Raw genomic sequence first — 25,647 nt, forward strand, 5'->3', positions numbered from 1 at the left:
TTCAGGTGTTCATTGTAGTGCTGCTTCCACCTGTCGATCACCTCACGTTCATCCGTCAATATTCCACCATCCTTATCCTGACACATTTCGGCCCGCGGCACGAAGACGACGCGGGATGCGTTCAGTTTCTTGTAGAACTTACGTGTTTCTTGCGAACGAAGCAGCTGCTCCATTTCCTCACACTCCATCTATTCCAGGCGGCGCTTCTTGTCCCGGAACAGATTGGTCTGCTTTCTTCATTAATTAACAAATTTTGTTTTGAATATCCTTTAAAAAATACATTTTTGAAGTTTTTTTTTATTAAAATAAAATTTAATGGTAACAGTTTACATTTTTGTACAAACAGTCTCTTCAACAAATATTCACAAACATTCTGAATTGTCTTAGAAAATCTTCTCTGTGATTCCAACGTATTTCTCGAATGTTTCTTTTTTTAACAAATAAACTACATTTCGGAAAACATTTCATTATATATGCACAGTAGTGGCTAACTAACCATAGGGCTAGGGTTGATTCTACCCAACATCTTATTTCAGTAGTTGCTGGACAGCTTTTTAACCTGTGTTCATTTGTTTCAATCGCTAGACAATTTTCGCAAGTATCACTCGTTCTTCGTATTCCATATTCTACCAGTTTCTTTTTGTTGGGAATCAAATCATTGATTATTTCAAATATTTTTGAACGATTTTCCGTCTCCTAAACATATTTGTTTGGCTGATATTAAACCATACGACGTTCCAGTTTATTTCTGGAAAATTCTCCACTACTTTTGGTTTATTTTTTTCTTTTTCTACAAAATATACATACAATATTTTACACGAATTCGTATAATAATTCTGCACAACAAATCTTCCTTCATCTAAATAAACTCTCGCGTTTCAGCTCAGATATACTTGTGTTACCTGTTTGTTATAATCGTTTGATCGGGTGAGCTTCATATTTTCGAAGCATAAAAATAAAACTGAACATTTTCATTTCATTCCGTTTGGCTGTTATTATCAAATCATGATGAACATGTTCGCTGTCAAACGAGTTTGATTGCGAGTTTCCTTTCCATTTGGTGTTCGGGGCATTTTAAATGAAACTGATGACTGTTTCAATTGAAAGAACGACTCTAGTAGGGCAAGTAGGACTCTTTCCTTGCCCTCAGCATGTTATTTGAACTATGCACCCCACCACTTCACTAAGTTTTACTTTTCGAACACGTATGCAGTGTCAAATTGGAATCAATTACATTATTTTATGCATGGAATGGAGAAGCATGCACTTGCTCTTCGGTCCACTGTAAGTCGGATCCGCGATGGACACACGGAAGTTGACCTTTAACTTCCGTGTGTCCATCGCGGATCCGACTTACAGTGGACCGAAGAGCAAGTGCATGCCTCTCCATTCCATGCATATATGGTAACTAGGGTGGGACAAAAAATAAATTTTAGCTCCCATGCACTTTTCGTGTTCCTTATGGGTCTGTGTAAATTTTCAGCTCGATCAGTTAAACTATATTTTTGCGCCCGATTTTCAAAGTTTCCATACAATTTTATATGGGAAAATCCACTTTTTCAAAATTTATTCTCTAGATATGTCCAGTTGGCTCCTAAAAATAAATCGATACATGATGTTTGTAGGAAATTTCCTCAGGAGAAACTCTTTTGAAGACCGTAAGGCGCTACGATGTTTGTAGAAAAAGTTATTCACCCCAAACTGATTGAATGTCTGACAAACGCCTCACCATTGAATTTTTCCAGCAACACTTCTACAGCATGCTGCTATTGCAAATTCAACCATGAGATAAGAAATGATATCGCGTAAAATTTATCTTGGAGGTTTCTCTGAAGATACTATGAGCAAAAATTAGTTTCATGACATTTGAATAAACAAGTATCTTGAATGAGTAATCCCCTTTCGCCAGGAAGAGTTCCAGTGTTGCACATCTCTGTTTAAACATAATAAATACCAAACATATTGCTTTGTGTCAAATGCCACCCGTTCAGCATTCCAATACACGTGCTTTACTCAATAATTCCTCACCATCTAAACAAGACCGCAAAGAACCAATCAACAAACCTTCCCGTTCCAGTCACCGAACCGTTCGCGACCTGTCCGCCAACCTGCCAACCGAAGAGCGTAGAAAGCGAACGAAGCGGGAGCCTTTTTAACGCCGGCCGTACGCCGGGCCCGTTGTACATAGCTTTCTTAAGACATCCCCCGCACACACACTCCAGATAAATAACATCATCCAATAAAATAACTGGAAGCTCAAGAAAAAACCACATAAATGCAACCGACGGCCTCCCATGCTTCCATTTTCCGTGGGTGATCCCACGACAGCCGACTCTCAACCGGAAGCACGGGAGTGAAGCGAAAATGTTTACTCTCTGCTGTTATCCTCAGCTCGTCGTGCGTGAGAGACTGAGAGCCGAAGCTAGGCGACGCTGCTCGGATTCCGTAGGTTCGTCTGGTCCAGTCGGCATCGCCCAGCTGGTGACGGGATTTCTATTGGCTTCCGTTTCAGTAATATGGTATCGTGCTCGGCGTGCGGTCTACTGTTGGGCGCGCTCTGTCCTTCCTAAACTGTCGCAAAGTTTCAATTTGTTGCAATTGCAAGTGCGGAAGTTGATAATTACATACAAAAACAGAGGTGATGAGGTATTAAACGGTGGTTAGAGTTTAGTGGAAGAGATTTTCAGTCGTTAGGCACGAATAAAATCTGTTGGCTGAAGAAATTACCATCGATGGAGGATTGTGTTATTGTGTTTCGGAGATTTCAGTTAGCGGGAAGCGATAAACGTTTCGAATGTCAGTAAAAGTTCCGAAGTGTTGAGAAAGAAAGTAAACAGAGTTGGATTTTTTACGTGAATAGAGAACAGCAATGTTTCTCAAATAGTGACTGGTGAGTACACGCAACCGTTTGTATTATAGGCACTTGAAAAGACAGGCGGGTCTCCTAGACCCGCAGAGTGATATGATGTGCGATATGAAGAGTTATACAATAAAAAATTAGATTTTGTCCATGAACATTTATGTTAAACACTTCTAAATATACACGATCGCAGATGTTTAATGTAAAACTTATGTACTAAGGGTACTGTGGATATGTAGTAATAATTTTCGATTGACAGACTTTGCAGTTTTTCAGTTTTTCGTAGGATTAAGTGATGTTTTTTTCTATGAAAACATTACAAAAACATGGATTTTTTGCTTGTCGGTTTTTATCTCAGTTAGAAATAAATACATAACGTTATACCTATCACGTTCATTAAGTTAACAACATAATGATTAAAAACGAGTGAACTTTAATGCGGCTGTAACTACTTTTAATTTAAGTTAAATCAGTGCACTTTATGTCATAGAGTAGTACGCACCCAATTGTTTTCGCCATGTTGCAAAAAATATCATAAAATTCAAAAAAAGTATACATTGTAGGAATAGAGTCTTCATTACAACCCTTGAAGAAACAATTTTTTTTGCTGATTTTGGCCTATTCTTTCGAGAAGCTAAATGTCATAATTTAAAATCCCCTCTTCGTGCTTCCTTACCATAATAAGAGATTCTTAAAGAAGGCACATGTATTTCGAATCCAAATTGGGGACTTGAATTGGATATTCAGCATTTATTGCTGCATTTACTAAAAGACTCTTAGTAACATATGATTATCCTATAAGCACGACAAGCGTCAAATGGTCGACAATTGTGAGCCACGGTAATGTTTTCTAAGAGATTTCTTTAATGAAATATATTCTTCTGTAATTCCTGTAATCCTGATTAAGCAGGACATGTCCTGATTTTGAGACCCATTTGGAGCGTCCTGATTTATTTTTCATATTTTGGCATATGTCCTGAGTTTTCTAAATGATGCCGGATGTTCAGAAATGCTGAAGATTGTTCAGTACTTTTACTTTGACTCTGGAACCAAACGGACTCATTTCGAACGATTTTTTTCTTTTGTTGAATTTTGTCAAGAGAAATTGTCTAGTCGTTGCAATCGTCACACATCTGACTTTTGGGTCTTAAAGCTATCTAGCTTTGTACGCACCATAATGGCGGTCGCTATAATGCGTTTTTGTAATATGCGAACCTCTCTGTTTACGCCAGTTTTGGGATTTCTGCGGAATTGAGAACACAAATGTTGCCAGATTTATTTCTCTTTCGATAAAATATGTGAAGACTTCAAATTGAAGTGAGTAGAGTTGTCAAAAGGGTGGGTGATTTTTTACAAACTTTGCATTACGTGTCCGCCATTATGGCGCGTAAAATGCTGAATACCAGTTTTTATATATCATTTGAAAAAGCCGCTTTTTCTGAACAAAACGTGATTTTTAGAAAATGTTTATCGTTTTCCTTCGATTTTAAAATTAAGAATAAAAATTGCTCGAAATACCTTGAATGACATTTCGCCCATGTACGGTATATGAGAGAACTGTCATTTACGGTATTCCGAGCAGTTTGTTATTCTTCATTCAAAAATCGAAGAACAACGATAAACATTTTTTAAAAATCAAGTTTTTCTCAGAAAATTGCACTCGTTTAACTGGAATATAAAAATCAGAAAACCGTGTAAAACATCAGGACATAGTTTTGAACAGTTTACGTGTGCTGCATTTTTAGGTATCTACTAACGCCTAATGAATCAAAGTTGCAAAATTGGATCGTCCGAGAAAAACTTTAAATAAATAAATGAGTGTCTTGGTATATTTTGAAGTGCAAATTTCAAATAACTTGTTTTATTTATTGATACCTCAAAAAAAAGAAAACATTAAATGTGTACTGGAAAAAGTTGTCCTGATTTGTAACCCCGATCAAATGGTAACCCTATCTGTAATCCAATTTTTTTTTGTTCATCTATAATTTATTTGACACGGCACAAATACAATTTAATGTTTAACGGCGCCAATTATATCTGGTAGCTTACTTTCTGAAGTATCTTAATAACTAAAAGCAAATTTTTTATCCTCGCTGCCCACTACGAGCTGAAACTAAATGTAACTTAAGGCTATAATATTTTGCATTAAAAGCACTGGTTTACTGTATGATGGTTTTCATTGCCATAGGTAAGCACATGTTCCGCTGCTGGGCCAAGATATTACGGACTGGCATATTGGGTTGTCTCCCTCGGGACCTGAGAGTATCGTGCGGGTCTAGTTACTGTTTCCGGATCCGGGGTCTTAACGTGTTCTTGTCGTTTGGTTGGATGTAGGCGGAAGGGAATAGGATTAAACTGGGGCGTGGATGGATTTCAGGAAAACGTATATAAGGGACATGTAGGATAGGTCACGGCTCGCCAAGACATCACGAACAGGAACAGCCGGCTGCCTACTTTCGGCCTGCAGGGAAGCTATTAATTTAGACCTGGCGTCACGGTGTACAGGGCATGACCAAACAACGTGCTCTATGTCGTGATAACCCTCACCACAGGCACAGATACCACTTTCCCCGAGCCCAACACGACGGAGATGCGCGTCAAATCTATAGTGATTGGACATAAGCCGGGACATCACGCAAATGAAATCCCGACCTACATCCAACCCCTTGAACCACGGGTTCGTCGACACCTTGGGGATTATGGAATGTAACCACCTTCCCAGTTCCCCTCTGGTCCAAGCATTTTGCCAACTGATGATCGTATTCTGTCGTACAAATGAGAAAAATTCATTAAAGGCAATTGGTCTTTCATAAATTCCACCGTTTGTTGCGCCCACCTTAGCCAAAGAGTCCGCTTTCTCATTGCCCGGTATCGAGCAGTGAGAAGGGACCCACGCTTAGGTAATCTGATACGATTTTTTGGATAAAGCACTCAGATGTTTCCGTATTTTCCCCAGGAAATACGGAGAGTGCTTAACATCTTTCATCGATCGGAGAGCCTCAATGGAACTGAGACTGTCCGTAAAGATGAAATAATGGTCCGTGGGCATTTTTTCGATAATCCCTAGGGTGTACTTAATTGCAGCCAATTCTGCGACGTAAACAGAAGCAGGATTATCGAGCTTATGGGAGACGGTTAAATTGTTATTGAAAATACCGAAGCCAGTGGACCCATCAAGAAGTGATTCGTCAGTGTAGAACATATTGTCGCAGTTGATGTTTCGATATTTATTGGAAAAAAATTTGGGGATCTGCTGCACGCGTAAATGATCCGGGATTACACGAGTTTCTTCTATCATGGATGTATCGAAAAACACAGTAGAATCAGAAGTATTTGATAAGTCGACACGATTTGGAATATTCGAAGAAGGGTTTATGGGACATGTGATTGAAATACAATGTCATAAAACGGGTTTGAGAATTATGTTAGATTAACCTTTCGAAATTTTCAATCACAGGACGGTTCAAGACCTCACATTTGATAAGAATGCGAGAAGACAGGCTCCAGAAGCGGTTTTTCAATGGTAGTACTTCAGCTAAGACCTCCAAACTCATCGTATGGGTCGACTGCATGCAACCCAAGGCGATACGCAAACAACGATATTGTATTCGCTCCAGTTTGATCAAATGTGTGTTTGCTGCGGAGCGGAAGCAGAAACACCCGTACTCAATGACAGACAATATCGTTGTTTGGTAAAGCCTTATAAGGTCTCCTGGGTGGGCTCCCCACCATTGTCCGGTTATTGTACGAAGAAAATTCACTCTTTGTTGACATTTTTTCATCAGATACCTAACGTGACAACCCCAGGTGCCTTTAGAGTCGAACCAGACACAGAGATATTTGTGTACCAAAACCTGAGAAATCGTTTTACCCATTAATTGTGTTTGAAGCTGAGCTGGTTCATGCTTCCTGGAAAAAAACTACTATCTCAGTCTTCTCCGGAGAGAATTCGATACCTAGCTGTAAAGCCCAAGCAGAAAAATTGTCCAAGGTATCTTACAATGGTCCTTGCAAATCGGCAGCTTTGGCTCCTGTAACAGAGATCTGTTACTGCATCTGTCGTCTGCAAGTTGTCTTATCGTGCATGAATTTGGCAGACATTCGTCGATGTCATTTACATAAAAGTTGTAAAGAAGGGGGCTTAAACATGAGCCCTGGGGAAGACCCATGTAGCAAATGCGAAAAGTTGCCAAATCGCCGTGCGTAAAATGCATGTGCTTTTCGGACAGCAAATTGTGCAAAAAATTGTTCAAAATTGGAGAAAATCCTTGTCGGTGAAGTTTACCCGAAAGAATGTCAACAGAAACGGAATCAAAAGCCCCTTAATGTCCAAGAACGCAGACGCCATTTGTTCTTTGCGAGCATACGCCAGCTGAATATCTGTTGAAAGTAACGCAAGACAGTCATTCGTCCCTTTGGCACGGCGGAAGCCAAATTGAGTATCTGATAGTAGACCATTTGATTCGACTCAATGGTCTAAACGACGGAGTATCATTTTTTCCATCAATTTCCGGATACAGGATAGCATTGCAATCGGCCTATAAGAGTTGTGATCAGAAGCTGGTTTCCCTGGTTTTTGGATGGCGATCACCTTCACTTGCCTCCAATCCTGCAGTACAATGTTTTGCTCCAGGAACTTATTGAACAAGTTCAACAAGCGCCTCTTGGCATTGCCGGGTAGATTCTTCAACAAGTTGAATTTGATTCTATCTAACCCAGGCGCGTTATTGTTACAGGACAGGAGGGCAACTGAAAATTCTGCCATCCTAAAAGCCGGGATATTTCTTCGTTTGGGCTTGCAACGCGGCGTCGAGGATTAAGCCCGCGAGGAGGTTGTATTTTTCAAGTGGTGGGTGATGTTGAATCGACTCGACCGCTTTTGAAATCATTTCCTCGTATAACTTCCAATCGACATTCCGTGTGAGGTCATACGGAATGTCAATTGGTCGCATGCGAGTTGACTCGTTAGTAATTGAAATAAGAATAGGCAGATGGTCGCTACCGTGAGGATCGAGGATTACCTTCCATGTGCAATCCAACCGTAGCGACGTCGAACATAAGGATAGATCCAAAGCGCTTGGGCGCGCTGGAGGTTTCGGGATACGTGTCATTTCACCGTTGTTTAAAATAGTCATGTCGAAGTCATCGCAAAGGTTATAGATTAAAGAGGAGCGGTTATCATTGTAGGGGAAACCCCAAGCCACACCATGAGAGTTGAAGTCTCCCAAAATCAAACGTGGCGAGGGAAGAAGTTCTATTAAATCAAAGAGCAACCGTTGTCCAACCTGTACTCTGGGAGGAATATATATTGAGGCAATACAAAGCTCTTTACCTTGTATTGTCATTTGACATGCGACAACTTCGATGCCTGGAATCGAGGGGAGGTTAATACGATAGAAAGAATAGCACTTTTTAATCCCTAAAAGTACTCCTCCATATGGGGTGTCTCGATCAAGGCGAATAATATTAAAATCATGGAAGTTGAGATCAATATTTGAAGTAAGCCAAGTTTCACAAAGGGAAAATGCATCGCATTTGTTTCTATTTATTAAAACTTTAAATGAATCCATTTTTGGTAAAATACTTCTACAATTCCACTGTAAGACAGAGATAGAATCCTTCGTATACGCAGATGAATTAGGCATCGAAGGATACGATCGCAGCAAGGAGGGGCCATTGGGCAGTCAACTGCTTCAAAAATGATCTAACTGTTGGAAGGAATGCTGTAAGAAAAATTTTAATTGGATCGGGTACATTGAAAATCCAATCCACAATGTCAGAAAATTTCACTAATCCAGAGTTTGTTTCATCAACTGGGAGTGCAAAAGGAACAACTGGGGTTTTGGATGTTCCTGGCAGTGCTGGGAACTCCTTCCTTAAATTTGCAAGCCCAGAAGGAGTTTGCATCGGTTTTTCCGCAGCACTGTTTGGTTTGTTTGTAACTTTCATTTCACTTTGGGAAATCTTAGGACCTTTTCGGGGAAGTTTAGGAGAGAAAATATTTTTCCTCTTTCTAGACGCCCCAGGATTGGCATAAGTTGTTCCCGCTGGTGAATCGTCAGAATCGGTTTCATCAGAGGACAACAGATCAAAGGGGTTCGATGTTATGGTAGAAGTGGTCACGGTCTTCTTCAGCATCTCAGCGTAAGATCGCTTTGAACGCTCCTTAAGTGACCGCTTGATTTTATCTCTGCGCTGCATGTACACCGGGCATGTGGAGAGCTCATGCTGATTTTCCCCGCAGTGAATACATTTTTCAGCATTTACACTGCAAGAATCGTCCGCATGAGTTTCTCCACACTTGCTACATCGTGCCTTATTGCAGCAGTAGGCGGCTGTGTGGTCTAGCTGCTTGCAATTGGTGCAATTCATAACACGGGGTACATACTAGAGATGGTCGGGTACGGGTATTTTTACCCGAAACCCGTACCCGACCCGTACCCGACGGGTTCGGGTCGGGTTTCGGGTAACGTCAAAAAATATTCTACGGGTTCGGGTTGGGTACGGGTAATTAAAAAACCAAGGCTTCGGGTTCGGGTCGGGTACGGGTTTGAAAAATTCTCAATTGGTCGGGTACGGGTCGGGTACGGGTAATTCAATTTTCGTGCATTGTGAGAATTCAATTTTTATCATTTCAAGCCTGGGTGTTTTCTTAATGTCGATAATCGGTAAGATCGGAGAGAAAATCGCCCATCATCACTCAACGAGAGATCGCCCAATACCTATTCTGACAGTTGTCGGCAGCCTATGCACCAAGGGAATGACATCATGTTATCGCTTTCTAATGTTAGATTGAATAGTTCTTTCTGCAACGGTTTTGATTTAAATGGAGTTTTTGTCGGGCTTTTTTCATAACTGTCAGGAAAACCGCGGAGCATTGCATAGTGGGGCGACTTAATACAAATGCTTGCCAAGTAAAAAAAAGTGTCGATAAATACGACAAAAATATGGTATATACTTAATTTTGGGGTGCTGAACACGAATCTCCATTCCACTTTTCATTTGGAGACGTTCATAAAGCACGTGACTTAATTTTTAATGATTTTTTAGCACTTCTCCCCTAACTTTTTTATTGAACAGAATTATATAATCTTCAACCACAAGCAACGCCACAGGGCGTCCTCTTTACAAAAACAGCTTACGTAGTTTTTGCACAACTCCTCAAATCAACCAAATTTCGCAAAAAAAATTGTTTTTATAAAAATTAAAACAATATTATATATTATAATAGGTAATAAAAACTAACTACAAATCAACTTTTTCTTCGAGGCCAGAAAAAATCAAGCTATCATTGAAGCTGCAGAGCGTTTTAAAGTTATGATATATTTATTTTTAAATATGTCAAAAAACGTCAGTATGCCGAGTTTTGAAAAGTTATAAAAAAATCACAGGAGGGTTGCGTGCAAAGCCACGACCGCAAGGTTGAAGTAGAATACTTTTACAAGAAAGATAACCCGGCTGCTTGCGTGTCAGTCATTTTTCCTAGCAAATAAATGTTGACCGCTCATTGGCCGTGTTGAAAATTCTGTGCAAATGAAGTTGAAGTACTACTCAATTTCAGTTTGCACATATAAATACGACCTCACTGAACAGGAAAAGAACAAACTCTTTGCGGCGCAAACAAGTTTTAACAGTCAGAGTATATGTACATATGAATTCAAATTGAGATAATCAACTTTTGGTTAAAGCTCAGAATGAGAAAATATTCAATCTTCAATTCATTTGTTTGGTTGTCCTCAAAAGGACAGTTTGTTGTTGAATTTAAAATCTTATATGACGCTGATTGCATCTCTGTGTTACGCCGATAGCGGGAGTTATGGTGAACTTGCGTATGACGAAGGCATCGTATTACCTGTTTTATTGAATGGGATTATTGTAAAAATTTGTAAACATTTAACTCAAACAATATTACCAAATCATAGTCAGGCCAGGCCTCAACATTGTCGAATGAGGCACCAAAAGGAGAACACGCAACCCCTTCGTCACACTCGCTGCTAATGAAACTTCGTAAACTCAGTTCGGCTGGTGCTAGCCGAAGAGAAGATGAATGCTCTTCATATTCCACACGACTGTTGCATGTGTAATCTTTTGCGTAATGCTTTGCCTTCAGTCTTTCGGATGAAGCTAAAAACAACTTCAACTGACGAAAATATTGCTTAAAATGAATTTCTACAATCGTCGTCGTCGTCGTCGCCTTCATTATCGAACTGAAGCGACTATACTGCCGTGATACAACATTATGACGTACATCCATTTTATCAGTTTTTCAATACGGCCTAAAAACGAACGGGTTACTTGTCACTTTTGTATTGAAATGGTGCATACGTCATTTTGTTTTCTTGATTTTATGTAACGTGCGAATAAGTAACAACTAAAAGAAAGATACCAAAAGATGGGTCTTCAAATAACGAACAAATTGGCATAAGAACCCCATATTTGAAAAAATGGCGCTTACGTCAGTCTGCGAGATTACGGCAGTAATAGTCAGCTTGAATGAAATCGTCACTTGGATGGATGAGGGCAAATTACTTTGGACAAAGCGTTGATGCTGCTGCTGCGTCTTAGGCCGTTTACATACTGGCGCGTTCTGCGTTGCGGAGACGGTTCGCCTTGCCGTGGGTTAATGTACAGCCCCAAGTAGAGCTGTACATTAACCATCGATAGGGCGAGTTGCCTTCACAGCGCAGACCGCGCCAGTATTTCCATGGTCTTAGACATATATAAGCAGGAATAAGGGCTAGGAAAATTATGCATGGAAGCTGATTAATGCGATTTGTAACATATTACATATGATTTGAATGTAAACGGGACGGGACGTAATGTAAATAACACGTGCAATGAGACATGTAACAGGTAGCGTGTAAAATGTTCCACGCAACGATTTGCAAAGCCTGCAACCAAATACATCAATTACAGCACCCAACATGCTTGTCCTTACCTCATAGGTCAAAGCGAAGAAAATAACTTGCTTCGGTTCATCGTCATCATGCAGTTGACGATAAATTTTAAATCGTCAATTGAAGCAAAATTTGCTCGAATCTGCTTTCTTCGTTGCTACCTTGAAGCCTCAGTTCTAGCAGTTCAATCTGAACCGACGATACAAATACGCCGAAAAAGAAACGACGAAACAAAAGGTACCGAGTGACAGACGATTGTTTTGTGCTCAGTGAGAGGGAGAGCGAAACAAAACGAAGTTGATTTCAAGTCGGGTTGAAGAGGAAGTTGAGTTGCGTCATCGTCGCTTGGCGTTGCACTCATGAAGGTGGAGATTAAAGGGCCTGAGTCAGGCACTCTGACAACAAAGTTGAAGGCTGTTTAAACACTGAAAATCAGACAGTCAGCAGAAGTTTTGATTGCAAAAATCCATAACTCCGAACAGCCGTAAAGAGAGCTGTTTATTTACCTTCGGCAAGTTTCTCGCCCCATCCCTCGCGTTCGCGTTCACCATGGCAGAGGCCTAACTGTCTTGTTATTCAAAGTCGGTTATGCTGATCGCAGCCTTTGCACTGCCCCTACAGTGGGGGGTTAACTCAATAAAGTGAAAATTAGACAACAACAACAGAATTTGATTGCATCCCGCACAGAATGTCTGCTTGTGTTGATGCCAGAAAATTATTAACCTTCAATTATTTTTTTATTTGCCTTGAAAAAAGCATGTTGCGGTTCAAAATCGGTTGCTAATTACAACCTTTGAGCTGCCCTAACATTGGGGGAATTAAGATACACGGACAACAAGCACTGTGCAAGCTATTTCACATTCAGTAAATTAGACGGGTGCGACAGATTTAAATTGCTAGGATCCAACACAGAATGCTTGCTTGCGTTGTCAAAAATTATTAACTTTCAATGACTTGTTTATTGGCCTTGAAAAAGGCATTTTGATGTTCAAAATTGGATTCCCTGATGGCAATTTTCATGTTGCCCCAACAGTGGGGGGAAAATGGCAGTCTGGCGACACACACTGAGAAGAACTGCGCTGCTCCTGAAACGTGGTGACCAGCCACAGGGCTAGTGCTGCTGCTAAGGAAGGACCACTGCTGTTGTCGCTGTGTAGAACTGTTATGAGCGGCTTCGGCTGAAACAGGCTCTTATATAGGCCAAATAGCATGTTTTCAATTGCAAGGTATATGATTCTGTCGACCGTGCTTGGGAAGCAATCATATAACGACTAATCAGAGATCGACTAATCGAAATTTCCGTTTTGAGAAGGCTTGACTATTTTCAATAGTACAATAGTGTGAATTATAAAATTACAATTATCTTCTTTTGGGAAGAATCTTAGAAGATTTTCCAATCTGTTGCTGCAAGAACGAAGGAAATCCATCGAATACTAACCGATTTATTAGCATTTGAAATTGGACATATTTTTCACTTTTTCCGGTTCTAGATTTTCATTTCACATCCCTGTGTAGCCGAACTTCCTGAGAGAAGTATTCTACTTCAAAATCAAATTCTATGATATTGCACCCATATTTTGGACTTAAGCACTTAAATATTTATTTATTTATTTATTTATTTAATATCTGTTTTTTACTGATTTTTAGAATTTATCAATGACACCGAATCTATACTCAAAATTACAGGTTTTTGGCAAATGCAGTGAATTATCAAATTTTTCTCAAGTTATAAACTATATTAATTTTGACCTTTTAAAATTCGTTTGACCCTTTATTGTGTTTATAAAACTCGTCGTTTATTTTAAACTTTACCAGACATGCACTTTTCATAGTGGACCGATTTCTTATAGTGGACCACCCGCCTGAAACTCTGGGTTCATTATCATTCGTTCACACGCACACTCGGTTCTAGCCTGGCTCCGGCCATCATCTTGAGAAACCACATATGACAATCAGTGCATAAAATGTACGAGGTACCCAGGCATGTTGAACAAAAAAAAATTAAAAAAAAAAAACCAGGACGGGTCGGGTACGGGTCGGGTACCGGCAATTTCGGCGTTTTTTTCTATCGGGTACGGGTCGGGTACGGGTAGTTAGAATAGATATTTTTCGGGTTCGGGTCGGGTACGGGTATTTAAAACAAACCAGACTTCGGGTTCGGGTCGGGTACGGGTTTGAAAATTTTCGATGAGTCGGGTACGGGTAACAAATTTCCCATACCCGACCATCTCTAGTACATACAATCGCACAGGCAGACGAACCCGATCGATCGAGACGTGGCTAGGGAGAGCAGATTCGGCAAACACGAAACGAGTCTGACGGAGTGTACACTTTTGTGCCGTTGACAAGAGACACAGACCGCAATTGCTTGCAATCTATGATCTTCACTTTTACGTCGTGACACAAAGCATTTTTGAAGCAGCCAAAACCGCTTGCCAAGATACACTCGACCGACAGACTTGAATCGGTTATGACACCGTCGATCTCCACGTCTCGTGCGGGTATATAAACGCGATACTCGCGTGTGAAAAGCTCGGAGCGAGCAATAGCGTTGGCCTGTTTCAGGTCGCTGACCACGACACGGAGCTTGTTGGGTCTGACCTTGGAGATTTCGGTCACGGCCTTGTACCCCTCCGTCAGGTCTTTCGAAATCTGCAGGAGGTTTAACGGTTTCGATTTCGGTCCTGCTTTTGGCCGAAAGAAAACAGTAAAGCTGCCCTGAGATCCGTCCGGGTAAAGCCTGGGGCGAGGGGGGACTGGAGAATTAACAGAGGAAGGGTTGGCAGGAGGGACAGGGTCGGAGGGGTTCGGGGATGGTGGCACGGGAGGCGAGGGATCTACATCCATCGCGCTAAATCTAGCGCACTAGCGCCGACAGAACACGTACCTCTTTACTTCTCCTTTCAGCAGGGTTGGTTGTCCGAACGGTCGAAGCTGCAGCCGTTACAGCCAGCAGCACCAATACAGCAGCTCCAAACAGCCACCAGCAGCGAGCCGAGTGTGTGATCACTCAGCACAGCGACACAACTCGCTGTCAACTGTTGGCTTCTTCTTTTTGCTCCTTTGTGTCTCAAATCACTTAGCAGCCAAATCGGCTTACGCACCAGCAAACAGCCACGATGCGAAACAGTTGCACAAAGACGGGCGACCTTGAACCTTCACTCGACCAGGCAAACAATGCAAACACTTGCTCGCGCGTCTTTTGTTTTATATTCTATCGGAGCGATCACCAAACACGTCCTATACTGATGCGTGTTCGGCACAGAATGTAATCCAATTATTACCTTTTTCTTTTTTTAAATAATAATTTTTTACCTTTCTTTCTATCGCTAGTTATTCTCTGGTAGTTTCTGCACAAAAAACTGGTATTTGAAATGGTTGAACACATTTCTTCTTTACGGCTGCAGGAACTTAGTACGAATTTTCGCAAGTTTATTAACTGGATGATATGACAATAGCCAAAAGATTTTCGGTAAACAAACTCACTCTAGGAAACACAATTATGAAAGCGTTTTTCAAGAACTGTTACTGTCGGGTTTCTGTAGTTCCCTAATATGTAGGTGGATTGTAATTCACGAAACTAACCAAATTAAATCAAAACAGTTTTAAAAAACAACTCATCTCAAGACTGCACACCACTCAAACAAAATCTTTTGTGTAAACATGTGTGATCAGCTGATATTAGAATACTGGAAATTCATTCAAAGTTGCCAGTTTGTTTAGCTCGTAAGTGCGCACTTTCGCCCCTCGTTATTGTAATGACTGATAAATCCTGGGACGTCATTGGAGGGTAATACTGATTTGTATTCTCGCGCTTATGCCTGCATTCTACATTCCTAACTCGAGAAACCAAATATAGGCTTGACAATTGAGATAAAACTATGCGTATCAAGAACAGCATGGAAAAAATTCATACAGCTCCATGGTATCAAAATTCTCTTGGATTGAAAAACGGATCGCGATGATGAAAAGAATGTATTATTTAAAAAAGCATCTAAAAAGAATTATGTTAAAATTTCACGTCTCTTTGAATTTGAAATACGTACGTTGGTCTCTAGTGACTGTCTAACTGTGCACCGGCGAATCCAGATAGGAAGACATGTCTTCAATTTAAAGACAAATGACAAGCGGTGGGACGCCTTTGTTTGCGAGGATAAACTTCCCGTCGATTAATTTAGCCTTCAATCGGATTTTACCTGACATCTCGGGTGGGAGGATATATTTACCCATTTTTTATGAAGCGTAAATATATTTAAAAAGAGAACCAAAATTAATCCACCTAGCGAGACCCCGCCTTTTTCATTCGAACATATTATTTTTTAAGCATGAAAAACGACAAAAATTTTAAGCTGTCTTCAGTGCAAAACTTGCATTAACTATCTATAATTGAATGTACACTATTCACAAATTGAAAAGTTTATCGTATAGTGGTGAAAAATACAAATTAGATTCATGTATAAAAACTAGCAATCAGTCGACGTGTGGGGCACAATGAGCACCCCACTGAGGCATAATGAGCACCCACGGGGTATAATGAGCACTCTTATAGAACGTATCGTGAAACTGTATAGAAGTACAACTAATGGGCCAACGTTTGTCGCAGGATGCCGTGATACTTGGCGGCTTGTTTCGTGAATGTCCCGTCGCGCCTTATGGTGGCCAATCCTGCCTGCAGTCCCTTTTTCTGACCGATTCGGTCTCAAAGATTTTCTAATATATGTTCGCACCAACACTGTAAACAAACACTGACTATGGAAACAGACAAACTCACAAGTCTACTGAGATGAATTTCAGGTAAGTTTATTTGCCAAGGTGTGCTCATTTCACCCCACCCAAAGGTGACCATTTCGCCCCTATCGAATTAGTTTAAGTTAACAGGAGATTTTAACACTAATTAAAGCTCAAAATCAAAACTTTAATGATGGTGAAATTTGAGGTACGACCCATACTATATATTGATGTGTCTACATACTTGATTGAGCCATTTAAACGACCGTAGAAGCTTATTTTGTAATGCGCAATAATAATAATTTTTCTAACATCCGGGAACCAAGTTGATTTTTTCAATATTTTTCCATATTTTAAACAGACAAACCACTTTTGTTCTACATAAAGAGATACTGTAGTAACTACGGAAGAGTTCCACATACCATATTGTATTGAAAAATGCGTAGTTTCGCATAAAAGAGCGGTGCTCATTTCGCCCGTGTGCTCATTATGTCCCTAATCCCCATACACCTTGATAATTTCTGCTGGATTTAATTTTCATTCAGAATAACAAATTTTTGGTATCCAACAGCCGAAAATTTGAATCATAACGTTCACAAACACACGCCCACATACATTACCACATACAAATAACAAAGAATGCAAATACCATCAAATGTGTTCAATAGGGTGGGACATAAAATAAATATTAGCTCCCATGCACTTTTCGTGTTTCTTATGGGTCCTGAAACAACTGTGTAACTTTTCAGATCGATCGGTGGAACGCCTGATTTGCGCCCGATTTTTAAAGTTTCCATACAATTTTATATGGGAAAATCGACTTTTTCAAAACTTGTCCTCTAGAAATTTCCAGTTGGCTCCTAAAAATATACCAATACATGATATTTGTAGGAAATTTTCCTGGAAATAATTCTTCTGAAGACTGTAAGGCGCTACAAAATTTGTAGAAAAAGTTATTCACCTTAAACTGATCAAATGTCTGACGAACGGCTCAACATTGAATTTTTCCAGCAACACTGCTGCAGCATGCTGCTGTTGCAAACTCAACAACGTGATGAGAAACAGTTTCGCGTAGAATTAAGCTTGAAAGCGTGATTTTTTACTCATAGTATCTAAACACCCCTACGTAGTGAAAAACATTTTTGTGTAGGATTAAGCTTGAAGGTATGATATTTTGCTCACGTTATCTTCATCATCGGAGAACTTGCTTTAAATATTAACTATCAAGTTTTAATGTAGATTGATTGCTCCCCCTAAAAGAGGGAAATAAGCTTTCTAAACACCCACGTCGTGTGACAACTTGCCAATTTAATAGATCATACCCAGGTGTCTTTTAGAAAGAAGTTCTGTAGATGTATAGCTACAATTTGCGCAGATACATGGCCAGCAGGTCACTACGAACCAATAAGGTATACACAGGTGAGGAAGAAGAAGACATTCGTGTGTTCTTGTAGCGAAAAAAAATAAACAGAAGCAGGTGTTTGGATTGTGACGTAGATCTCGGTCAACAAGCAAATGCCATTTGAAACCAAGCATGTCCAAACCCACCACACCACTGCGTGTGTGTTTTAAGCGATGCCACGGAGGGTATTTTCATTGCCCTCCAGTGCTTATACAAAACGGAAACCCACAGTGTTCTAAATAAAACAGCCCGTCAGAAGCTTCGGCAAACACAGACCCTAGTGTTCCCGACTTCGTGAGCCCTCGGGAGCCCGCTAGCTAACACGTGTTTTCTCAAACGCTTCATGTTTACAAAAGTAAATATGAAAAAAATATTGCAGGTGGTTGTATGCGATGACTACCGTCAAGCTATCCATTTATTTATACATTTATTTATTTATTTATTTCGTCAATCATATTTGTAGACTGGTTACAATAATTTCTAAACTATACACGAACATAAAACAATTTAATTTTGTGTCCTCAGCCTCAAGGACTTGAAATACTGTTTCAGTTTATACCGGGACATCGTAAAGTCAATGGCTTCGCAGTGTTGATTATAAGAATTCATCATACTATTTATAGGTCCATTTTTTGCGTATTCCGTACGATGATGGTTAATAGCAAATAAACTACGGTGTCGAAGTTGTCGAATGGGTGCATAAAAGTTCAATTTAGAAAGTAGTACTGCTGAGTCAACGTTCTGCGAAACGATATCGTTTACAAATGAAGCCATCGCGTACTCTCGCCGTTCTTTCAATGTTTGAATGTCAATCAACATGCAGCGTGCTTCATATGACGGAAGACGATGTGCGGTCCAACCTAGCTTACGAAGAGCATATAGTAGAAATTGCTTTTGTACTGATTCTATTCTTTCTTCATGTACGCCAGGACGAGGAGACCACACAATGCTACAGTATTCCAGTATTGACCTCACATAGGCAATATACAAAGTTTTGATAGTGTACGGGTCTTGAAAATTGTAGCAGAAGCGTTTGATAAACCCTAACATGTTGTTTGCCTTGTGTATAATAGTGTTATAGTGGTCGATGAAATTAAGTTTAGAATCTAAGATTATTCCTAAATCCCTAACTTTATCACATATCTTCACATTCTGATCCCCTAATGCAATTACAATTTTGGGCGTTGTTGATTTTCTGCTAAAGGATATTACATTGCATTTTTTTACATTTACTTCAAGTAGGCTTTTCTTACACCAGATGTAAAATGTGTGGATTTCATTCTGAAATACATTGATGTCTTCTTGATTTTTTATTTCCAAAAACAGCTTCATGTCGTCGGCATATATTAGAACTTTAATATTTTTGAGGATGAAGGAAATGTCGTTTACGTACAAAATAAAAAGAAGTGGTCCTAAGTGGGAGCCTTGGGGAACACCTGAAGTAACTTGAATGGGATTTGACTTTTTCCATTAAATTTTATTATTTGTTGCCTGTTTGTTAAATATATCATCCTGTTTGTTATTATATCATTGTCGGTCTCGTCGTGGCGACCAATGCTTGTGTGTTGTTCCCCGAAATTGCAAGCCCTCGATTGCTTCATGTGCCGAAGTTAAAAAGTTAAAATACGAATGGCTCTCCGGTGTTTTGTCTTCAGCTAGCGATGGAGGGTAATACGAATAGCCCTGCGTGGTGTGTTTGTTAGCAGAATTATCAGTAATAAAAAATTAAGTTTGAACCAAAGATGTTTATATTTTCAACAGACAGCGGTTTGCAATCAACACGGGGGGCTAAAGAAAAACTTCGAAAACCTACCCTTTTCCAGTTTCGGATCTTTCAGCGGCCCACCTTGATGTCCGCTCAACCGACATCCCGACCAAAGATCAATACTCTCTTTTTCTCTTTTTCAATAGACTTCATTTACGGTGGTTCGTAGTGACCTGCTGGCCATGTATCTGCACAAATTGTAGCTATGTATCTACCAAACTCCTTTCTGAAAGATACCAGGGTATGATCTATTAAATTGGCACCAGAACCCAAGTTGTCACACGACGTGGGTGTTTAGAAAGCTCATTTCCCTCTTTTAGGAGGAGCAATCAATCTACATTAAAACTTGATAGTTAATATTTTAAGCAAGCTCTCCGATAATGGAGATAACGTGAGCCAAATATCATACCTTCAAGCTTAATCCTACACAAAAATGTTTTTCACTACGTAGGGGTGTTTAGAAGGCTGATTTCTCACTTTCAGGGGTATAAATCACACAACGAATACTATCAAAATATAGGGATTGATATTCTAAGCATTTTCTCCGAAGATACTATGAGCAAAAAATCACGCTTTCAAGCTTAATTCTACGCGAAACTGTTCCTCTTCACGTTGTTGAGTTTGCAACAGCAGCATGCTGCAGCAGTGTTGCTGGAAAAATTCAATGTTGAGCCGTTCGTCAGACATTCGATCAGTTAAAGGTGAATAACTTTTTCTACAAATTTTGTAGCGCCTTACAGTCTTCAGAAGAATTATTTCCAGGAAAATTTCCTACAAATATCATGTATTGGTATATTTTTAGGAGCCAACTGGAAATATCTAGAGGATAAGTTTTGAAAAAGTCGATTTTCCCATATAAAATCGTATGGAAACTTTAAAAATCGGGCGCAAATCAGGCGTTCCACCGATCGATCTCAAAAGTTACACAGTTGTTTCAGGACCCATAAGGAACACGAAAAGTGCATGGGAGTGGAAAAATTACACCAACGCTTTTTTCCCATACAACTGTTTCCCAGTCTAGTGTTCAAGTATATGACACGATTTTTTTTTTCGATCGTTGTATAACCGAAGCATCAATATGCAATATGCATTTCACGGTTCATTTCTCACAAAATTATGGCATAGATAAATTGTAACAGATATAATACCTAATTGCTCTATTCAGAAAATTGACCAAATAAATTGAGTACATAAAACTATACACATGCAATGACACAAGGCACAAGTGAAATTAATGTTCCGAATACACTTTCTACAACTGTAAGTAAATTGATCTTAATTTAGATTTTTGTTTTGAAGAAGCGTGATGAAATCGATCGTGAATTTGGCGGGTAGTGATTTTATCACACGACTGTTGATAAAATCAACCGGGTATACCCAGTGGTCAGAATTCCACCTCAAGTCCGACACAGTAAAAAATTTTTATATTAGGCGTCACGTAAAATATCTTCTCATTCAAATTTCGATTGCTTCTGACGTAAACCACGATTTTGTTCAATATCATTTTAATTTGCGTCAAATTCAAAGGAATTTTCTATCATAACTAAGCGATGGAGGAAATTTTTTATATGCTATTCGATATAAAGACTTAGTTAGTTTCAAACAGCCTTCGGGTTTCGTTTCTTTGTATGTTTGAGGAACAACTTTTTCGTATGACACTTGTTTTGTTCAAATAAGTCGTGAAATTTTTAAGAGAATTGACTTTCATTCATTTTATAATTAAATACGTAATGGTTGAAATGGAAATCCGATTACTCTGGTTAACACAGATGTGGCCTCAAAGGTCAAACTGGGAAAAAAGAAAGGCTATAGACTTTCACCATTCCTGTGAATTTTGGTACGTCTAGCCACCAACATTTTTTCAGAGATTTAAATGAGTATTTTTGTAAACATAACGCGAAAGAGACGAACGCGCGAGCAATTAATGTGCCACATTTCGCGTTCTGACAATGGCTAGGTGCACCAAATTTCATAGAAATGGTTAAAAAGTTATATTCTTTCTTGGGCAACTATTTTCAGCTTCAGGGTAGGATTTTTTCGATTAAGTCGACCAGTGTTATAATCAAATGAAATGAGTACCAATAAGGCAACTAAACCTTCAATTTGGTTGTTGAAATCAGCCCAGCCATCTTTAAAAAAAACCAGTGAATTTAAAATGTTTTCTGAACACGTTTCTTTTCAATACCTTTGAACCACATGTTCAATCATCATAAAATTCGTTAGTTAGAGGTTTTGAAGACATTCCGTTCATTTGGTACTTATTTTGTTCAAATCGGTTGTGTAGTTTCTGAGATAATGGAGTTTCATAATTTTCACATTTTGATACATGACAGACAAAGTTACAGTCCGATTATAATAAAATTCAAAAGGGTCTTATGCGGCAACTAGAAATTTCATTTGACAAAAATTACGTTGAAATCGGGTCAGCCATCTCTGAGAAAAGTGAGTGAGTTCAAGTAGTCTTTGGAATATGTATTTTTCCATAGCTTGATTTATCCTTTTTGAACATAACATACAAAGTAATAGTACGATTGCAAAAAAAAATCAATTGGGGTCTCACGGGGCAACTAAGTCTTCCATATGACACTGATTTTGTAAAAATCGGTCCAGCTATATCTGAGAAATATTAGTGAGAATAAACAGTAGGGTGTCCCAAAAAAATCGATGTTGAAAAAGTCAAGGTGCATAGCCCTAAATTGAAAGATAATGATATTTATAGCGTTTTTGTAGAACATTTCGACTTTCTAAAAAATCGTTTTCAGGTTGCCAAAACGTGATTTTTTCAAGGTACAGAACCACTTTTTTGCCATTTTCTTAATTTCGTTCGATTCCTACATTTTTTCATATATTTTCTATTTTTGTGCGGTTGTTTTTTTTTGCATCGCATTCAGTTATTTGACTCACAGAGCCCAATGAACATCACAAAAAAGTGAATTTTTCTCATAATTTTTAGATAAAACCCTTAAATACTCATACTCAGAATTTTTTTGATCAAGAACTGAAATTTTTACTACTAAGCGGGATTCAAGACGAAAATTTACATGAAAAAAGATCCTTGATATCTTATCGGCGAGCTGAGATATTGGCGTTTATACATGTGATGGAAAACTATGCATTTTGTCAAAATTGACACTAAGGCTCAATACCTCCATTGCACAGTGTTTTATTTTGCCGTTTGTGCGTATAATTTCCTAAATAGTGATTCAAATGTTTATTATAGCCATAAGGTATGTTTGGAGAAGTTTCAGGATATTCAAAAATGCATCTCCGAATGTAGAAAGATGGGTGATAAATCCACCAATGAGTAAGATAAAAAAAAAAACTTTTTAATCAGAATAAGATAGGCGCAAGGTGTCTGGACAAAGTTTTAGGTTATCTCAAAACAAGAAACTTTACCGAAGACATCATGTTTCTATCTCTTTCATATTACGAGCAACATTGAGTTTTCTATTAGAAGGCAATAAAACTCACAATTTTTGTTCTAACTTTGTTTGCAGATTTTACCGAATTTTTAAACCTTCTACTAAATATCAGCCATTTAAAAAACGCATTTGCTTTCTGAACATTGTTATTTTTTATCTCCCAAAATAAAGCTATTAAACATATTTGTTAAAATGCATAGTTTTCCATCACATATAAAAATGCCAATACCTCAGCTCCCCGATAAGATATCAAGTATCTTCTTTCATGTAAATTTTCGTCGTAAATCTCGCTTTGCAATGAAAATTTCAGTTCTTGATCAAAACTTTTTTAGTTTGTGTTTTGAAGGGTTTTATCTAAAAATTATAAGAAAAAATAATTTTTCTGTGATTTTTATCGGGCTCTGGAAGTCAAAAGCTTCCATGCAATGCTGAACTGAACCATGCAAAATATTCAAAAACAAGCCCACAAAAGCATTCCGCGTCGAACACTCGACAGAAACGGACGTGCAAAGTGGTCGTTCTATTACAATCCGGTCCGTGTGTACGAATAGCCAAACAAAAGAGTGTATTATTCAAGGCCATCAGTTGACAGTCGAGTCCGTGTCGCTGTGCTGAGTGATCTCACACCCGGCTCACTGCTGGTGGCTGTATTGGTGCTGCTGTACTGGTGCTGCTGGCTGCTTTGGGTGCAGCTTCGAACGATCGGACAACCACTGCTGGAAGGAAGAAGTGAAGAGGTACGTGTTCTTGTCGGCGCTAGTTCGCTAGTGCGCTACATTTAGCGCGATGGATATAGATCCCTCGCCTCCCGTGCCACCATCCCCGAATCCCCCTGACCCTGACCCTTCTGTTACCCCCTCCCCTGTTCATTCTCCAGTCCCCCCTCGCCCCAGGCTTTACCCGGACGGATCTCAACAGGGCAGCTATACTGTTTATTTTCGTCCAAAGGCAGGAGTGAATTCAAAGCGATTAAACATACTGCAAATTTCAAAAGACCTGACGAAGGGGTACAAGGCCGTGACCGAAATTTCCAAGGTCCGACCTAACAAGCTCCGTGTCGTGGTCAGTGATCTGGCACAGGCCAATGCTATCGCTTGCTCTGAGCTCTTCACACGCGAGTATCGCGTTTACATACCCGCACGAGACGTGGAGATCGACGGTGTCATAACCGATTCGAGTCTGTCTGTCGAGTGTATCCTAAAAAGCGCAACCGGTTGCTTCAAAAATACCGAAACACAGGCGAAGATTTTGGATTGTAAGCAATTGCGGTCCATGTCTCTCGTCGGCGGTAAAAAAGTTTACACTCCGTCAGACTCGTTTCGCGTTACGTTTGCCGGATCTGCACTCCCTAGCCACGTCTCGATCGACCGGGTTCGTCTGCCTGTGCGATTGTATGTACCCCGTGTTATGAATTGCACCAATTGCAAGCAGTTAGGCCACACAGCCGCCTACTGCTGCAATAAGGCACGATGTAGCAAATGTGGGGAGACTCATGCGGAAGATTCTTGCAGTGTTAATGCTGAAAAATGTATTCACTGTGGGGAAAACCAGCATGAGCTCTCCACATGCTCGGTGTACATGCAGCGCAGAGATAAAATCAAGCGGTCACTTAAGGAGCGTTCAAAGCGTTCTTACGCTGAGATGCTGAAGAAGACCGTGACCACTTCTACCATAACATCGAACCCCTTTGATCTGTTGCCCTCCGATGAAACCGATTCTGACGATTCATCAGCGGGAACATCTTATGCCAATCCTGGGGAGTCTAGGAAGAGGAAAAATGTTTCTTCTCCTAAACTTCCCCGTAAAAGTCCTAAGATTTCCCAAAGTGTAATGAAAAGTACGAACAAACCAAACAGTGCTGCGGAAAAACCGAAGCGAACTCCTCCTGGGCTTGCAAATTTAAAGTCCCAGAAGGAGTTCCCAGCACTGCCAGGAACATCTAAAACCCCAGTTGTTCCTTTTGCACATCCAGTTGATGAAACAAACTCTGGATTAGTGAAATTTTCTGACATTGTGGACTGGATTTTTGAAAATTTCAATATACCCGATCCAATTAAAATTTTTCTTACAGCATTCCTCCCAACAGTTAGATCATTTTTGAAGCAGTTGACTGCCCAATGGCCCCTCCTTGCAGCGATTGTATCCTTCGATGCCTAATTCAACTGCGTATATGAAGGATTCTATCTCTGTCTTACAGTGGAATTGTAGAAGTATTTTACCAAAAATTGATTCGTTTAAAGTTTTGATAAATAAAAACAAATGCGATGCATTTTCCCTTTGTGAAACTTGGCTTACTTCAAATATTGATCTCAACTTCCATGATTTCAATATTATTCGCCTTGATCGAGACACCCCATATGGAGGAATACTTTTAGGGATTAAAAAGTGCTATTCTTTCTATCGTATTAACCTCCCCTCGATTCCAGGCATCGAAGTTGTCGCATGTCAAATGACAATACAAGGTAAAGAGCTTTGTATTGCCTCAATATATATTCCTCCCAGAGCACAGGTTGGGCAACGGCTGCTCTTTGATTTAATAGAACTTCTTCCCTCGCCACGTTTGATTTTGGGAG

At 39.6% G+C, this 25,647-nt stretch overlaps 1 protein-coding gene across 1 annotated transcript in view; it reads left to right on the forward strand.

Moving 5' to 3' along the window:
- The first annotated feature begins 2,498 nt into the window (after nt 1–2,498).
- Nucleotides 2,499–25,647, forward strand: part of LOC129718754 (uncharacterized) — a 220,347-nt gene continuing 197,198 nt past the window's right edge. Inside the window, exon 1 of the mRNA XM_055669801.1 lies at nt 2,499–2,890. The gene's annotated coding sequence lies outside the window, so the exon portion shown is untranslated. The remainder of the gene's footprint in view (nt 2,891–25,647) is intronic.

Source organism: Wyeomyia smithii, chromosome 1, assembly GCF_029784165.1.
Source record: "Wyeomyia smithii strain HCP4-BCI-WySm-NY-G18 chromosome 1, ASM2978416v1, whole genome shotgun sequence".
NCBI lineage: Eukaryota > Metazoa > Arthropoda > Insecta > Diptera > Culicidae > Wyeomyia > Wyeomyia smithii.